General features: G+C 38.0%; 1 long non-coding RNA gene across 2 annotated transcripts; it reads right to left on the bottom strand.

Annotated features, from left to right (window-relative positions):
* Nucleotides 1-1,768: 1,768 nt before the first annotated feature.
* Nucleotides 1,769-5,303, bottom strand: LOC143857140 (uncharacterized). Of its 2 annotated transcripts, none has more exons than XR_013238475.1 (3): nucleotides 5,151-5,303; nucleotides 4,020-4,123; nucleotides 1,769-2,728 (listed from the first exon to the last, which is right to left on the bottom strand). It is a non-coding gene; the product is annotated as an uncharacterized LOC143857140 (long non-coding RNA). The 2 variants fall into 2 exon arrangements; XR_013238474.1 differs by having other exon boundaries at nucleotides 1,769-2,816.
* Nucleotides 5,304-5,510: the final 207 nt, after the last annotated feature.

Consider the following 5,510-nt stretch of genomic DNA (forward strand, 5'->3'; position numbering starts at 1 on the left):
AAATCAGCCCCAATTTCTATAAAAGCTTTGCAAGTTTCCTCTTCAGGGCATGTTTGGCGATCATGAAAAAAATTTCATGAAAATTTCATGGAATCCCCTGTTAAACCAGTGTGAAACGGGAGCAGAGCTGGTGAGACTGAGATTTAAGAAGGTACTAAGTGAGAAGAGCATGAGATGGGGCTGGAAATAAAGAAAAAATATCCTCTGTTTAACGTAAATGTTTTCTTTTCCTTGTTTTTTATCTACTTACTCATTACCTCCTCAAATCTCACTCTCTAGTCTCTCCGATCATATATATATATATATATATATATATGTCCCTTTCTCCTACCAAGTAAACACAGATTCCCTGAACCTTTTTTTCCTTGGTTGCGACTTGCGAGACATGAGAAAAAAGCTTTGATTCCACTCTCTGATTTTAACTTCAAAAGCTTTGAAGTTTCCTCATTAATTTATAGCCAACTAACTCCACAAATCTCCATTGACCTTTTATCACAAGCCTCAATCTTAATTTTATCAGACTGCTTCTCGTTGTAAACATGCAGAATCAGAATATTTTTTGGGACATGGTATTCGCACATCGTTGTCTTAATAATGATATTTCAATATTAAATATAAAGGCCGTCACAATTCCTAATAAAGTGTGGAGTGTCTTTAGCAAAAGAGGGAGCAGGATATCCTTTCCTTAGTAGTATTACATAAAAAAGTATTATATTCGAAATCTCAAAGACGCCTTCTCTATTCATTTTCATTTTGGGAGAAATTATACGGTGGCCGCCCTTTAGAGAGAGAAAATATCAACTACTTTTTTAGCAGGATAAAAGTAAAAAAAGGGGTTTTGACCTGGATCAAAAATCAAGGGAGAGAGTTTTTTTTCTCTCTCTCTGCCCTTGTTGGTGGACAGTCGGCCACCATATTAAAACTCTCATTTTGTAGCTATTGATAGGTGTTTTTAGAGCGCTCATAGATGGAATGAGCAAAACCTACGGCCCTGTTCGTTTTGGATTTTGAGAATTGATTTCGAGTCCAAAACTAACTGGCGGACTCAAATTGTCAAAATTGATATCTAGTTCAAAAGTGATTATTAGACTTAAAATTGTTTTCGAGTCCAAATCTTATTATTGGACACAAAATGGCAATAATCCATTTAGGAATCGAAATCAATTCTCAGAATCCAAAACAAACAGGACCTGAGCAATCTAACCAGAAAAATAATAGAAAAGCTAATATTTGTTACAGCCCACCATAGAAAACTATTTCCCCCTCGATTGATTTTGATAATGGGTTCCCTTGATTGCTTTACAAAGCAGCAACAAGGAGAAGTGCCATTCAAAAAAAGAAAGAAAAGAACGAGAAGGTAAGTGATGTATTCACTTCCTTCTCTTACATGGGCCAGCTCCCGGTGTATTTATGACTTATGAGCATGGTTTCAAATTTCGGTTTTGGAATGCGTTTGAAATTTCGGCCTAAATCCGCCGAAATCTTATTTTATGTCATACAAAGTTTCAGCGGAAAATTTCAGGAAAATAATAAATAATGAACAAAATCGAGATTTTTGGGTGAAGTTCCTTAAATTTCGGAAGAAATTTTAGGAAAAATCGGTCTTAATTTTGTAACATCTCGGTTGTACCCCCGAAATTTCAGATTTCGGTCGAAATTTAAAACCATGCTTATGAATACTCTTTTACACTACAAGGGGTGGCCCGACGAGCCGAATATATCATATTTCCCGGATAAGATACCTCTATCTTCACCACATATCAACATAAAGCTCAGAAAGAGTTCTACCGTGGGGTGTATTATCATCCCTTTCAGCAACAAACTTGCTGCTGTAATTTTGAGATGATAGTCTTAGTCTCCGTACATATACAACAATACTAAAAGGAGATTATTGTTAAAACTAGAAGAATACAAGACATAAAATACAAAAACACAAAAGGAATGCCCAAATCCTACCTAGAGACCTCTCTGCCTGAATATCTTGTTGTCTGAGCCTCGGTGTATTCATCATATTCGGAGTTCCAGGAATAGAGGAATACATCCCTGCTCCAGGGCATCCAAACAGCCAAGGAAGCACCGAAACCACCATTTCCGCCAAGGCACTCGCCGTAGGATGAAAACCATGTGTAGTCCTAGGCGTACTCGCCGGGAAATTTGCCGGAAAATTCATGGACAAGGGAGAAGGTACGTAATCCTGATGGAAATGTTGGTGGTGATGGACATGGTGGTGGTGGCGATTAAGGGAATTGCGAGGAGAGTTCAGGGAATCTGCAGGGCGATTCGCAGGAGGTCTATTTGGGATGTCTAGTTTTGGTAAGGACACTACTCTTCCTTTTTGGTGTTTGGATGGCTTGGGGTTGGGGGTGTGACCCCTAGCGTAGAGGGGGACGAGGGTGGTCTCAGAGAGTGGTGCTTTGCAAACTGGGCACTGTTGGGTGGTAGAGGTTTCGAGGTTTAGCCATTTGTAGATGCAGGGCCAACAGTATAAGTGGCCACAGAGTGTGACCACAGGGTCTTGGGCGAATTCTAAGCAGATGTTGCAATCAAAGCCCCCTGTGGGTGCTATGTTGGAATCCCGCTTCTTCTGAGGAACTACTACTTCCTGGTCACTCCCAGGTTCTTCCATGGGTTCTCCTTAATCCTGAGGAAGACAATAGAGAGAGAGAGAACAAGGTTGTAGGGTTGATAGAAAGGGCATCTCCAGATAGAGATCATTGAAAAAGGCTGCCTAGACCCACCACCATAGCATGTGGACAAAGGTTTACGTCAGACGATAAGAACCAACCAAAAGCACAAAACGTGTAGCAATCGACTATCTGTGAATTATTAGGACTAAAGAACTGTCACAAATATCTCCGATGTTTTGAAAATGTTGTGTTTTTATCTTGACATTCTGATAAAACGGCAAAATCTTGAAATAATCCCGAGATTTATATTTGAGATTTAAAAAATATAGAGATATTTTCATTTTTATCATAAAATATCGCGTTACTATCACAACATTATCCCGATATTTTTATGATATTTTTAATTTATATTTTTCTTAAATTTTGGGAAGTGATATATCCACCCCTTTTGATTACTTTGGTACGTGGCAATCAGCCCCATTGAATCCTTCTAACGTGAAGTACATCAGCCCCTCTGCACTCATTGATACACTGCTGCTGGGTGTCCCAATTAACCAAAAGAGGCGGATATATCACTTCCATAAGTTTTATATATTTATATAGTTTTTAAATAATTTACTTTTATAGCTTTCTGCCTGATATAAATCCGAAAAAAATAACATAATGTATCCCGAGATTTTCCCTTGCGAGAAATTCCCGAGAACGATATTTGTGACATGGGCAACATGGCTAAAGAAAAGAAGAAAATGCAAAGATGCTTGGTCCACACAAACAGACAAATAAACACATCCAAAAAGATCCATTCTTGAACAAGACAAAAAAGGGCATATAATGCAAATTTAGGTACTTACTAGGCAATTTCGCAGAGAGCTATTCTGTGGGGGCTCACTCTTAAGATGGCTGCTCTCTTTTGCAAAAGTGACCCACCAAAAGGCTTTCCACGAAATTGCCTGGGAAATCCCATTTGCTTATTATATTAGCTGAGATTGGTTTTAGGAGTTTTTCTTCTTTAAAAAAGAAAAGTTCTTCCAAAATTCAGAGAGGAAACATAGTACGACTTACATGTATTGAAAGAGAAGTACATGGAAAAATGCGAAATAAGTAGAAAAAAAGAGAGTAGGGTCATTGTCAAAACAAGGAGTGCAGTTATCATTTTCCTGAAAGGGTCTCTTTGAGCTGAATTATTTTATTTAGCTCTCTTGAGCTAAAGCAAGAAAACTGGATAGCTTTGATGTTTATTTCATAGATAGTTTTATCATAAGAAATATGATATGAAGAAAACTGGATAGGTCTTAAGTTTCTTTCAGAAATAGTAAACAGACAAGTCATAGTACAGATGAATAAAAAGAGCAATATTGGGGATAAGAATCTAGAAGTTTTGGGATATTATACCTTTTGAGCTGAATTATTTTATTTATTGGGCTACGGCCTTATCCATGGCGGGTTGAACGATCAAGACCATGTTGATGTGATGTGGGTGGAACCAATCACTCCATCTAATATGAAATACGAGAAGTAAATTAGGTGAAATCTCAGATAATCATCACAGATTCACATAAAAAAGCCACAAAATCACTAAACCATATCTAATAGAAGTATTGAATTTATTTTGAGAATAAATTTTGGGAAATGTTAACAGCACAACCATGTTTTGATATTTGCAAGAACACATCTTATCTTCTTATTATTTAAAGACCTGCCTAGGCAGGGGTGCAACTCGGGTCGGGTTGGGTCGGATTGAGGCCAACCCAAACCCAACCCAACATGAGGAACCATTTACTCAACACGACCCCAACCCGACCTGAGTTCCAACCCGAGCTGAGGAACCCTTTTTCTCATCTCGAACCCGACCCGACCTGTGTTCAACCCGAATTTTTAAGCTTACCTTTTTTAAAAAAATGATAAAAAATGCCGGGTTACATTCGGGTCGGGTTGTCCAAGCCCTCAACCCGAACCCGAACCTGACCAAACTCAACCCAGGTTGGGAAAACTCAACCTGAACCCGACCCGAGTTCAACCCGATTATTCGGCTGATAAATTCGCACCCCCTGTAGGATAATTCACACCACTTAACGTTCAAAAACGTTAAAGTCTACCACATACTCTCCTTTAAAGGAAAATTTTATTTAAAATCTCGAAAAAAAAATTAAATAAATTCTAAAGCGTCTGATTCGGAGATCGGTTGCCTCGGGAAATTGTGACTCACAAAAAAAAATAAAAAATAAAAATACAGATAAATTTATTGGTAACAAATTAATTTCAAGAGAAATTACTGAACCCAGATTTCAATTTCTAAGGCAAACCCAGATAAGAGAACGAGTCATTACCTTTAATGACTCGTTCTCATGACGATCTGATCGATTTTATCTAAAAAAGACAGAGAAACAGAGCAAAATGAAAAGAAAATAATCGGACCATTGATTAAAAAAAGCAAAAAAAAAAAAAAAAAAACACAAGAACAGAGAGTATAATGTATGAAGGAAAAGGAATCAAAAGTAAAAGAGGAAAGGTGTAAAAGATTACCGATTTGTTTGAAGAGAGAGATCCTTTTGTGTTATTTCATAGCCTCGAATCTAATCTCATCTGAGAGAGAGAGAGAGAGAGAGAGAGAGAGAGTTGAAAAAATACTAGAAAATAAAAGGGAAAATAAAAGGGCGAATGGTAGAGAAAAGTTTTTCCAGCCTGGGCTATTTATAGACGCAACGGAACGCTTTCATGATATGGCACGTGACAATACTTGAACGCACGTGTGTAGATGATTTTTTTCTTTTTTTTACTCCCGAAAATTTTGGAGGGCTTGGATGAGACGGGTGGCAGCTCTATAATTCTGACATTTAGACCTGGCAAACGGGTGGGCCGGGCCGGGTTAACCTGCGGGTGATG

This window comes from Tasmannia lanceolata, unplaced genomic scaffold (genome assembly GCF_043159265.1).
Source record: "Tasmannia lanceolata isolate RefF3 unplaced genomic scaffold, GAP_Taslan_0.1 ptg000024l, whole genome shotgun sequence".
NCBI classification, from domain to species: domain Eukaryota; kingdom Viridiplantae; phylum Streptophyta; class Magnoliopsida; order Canellales; family Winteraceae; genus Tasmannia; species Tasmannia lanceolata.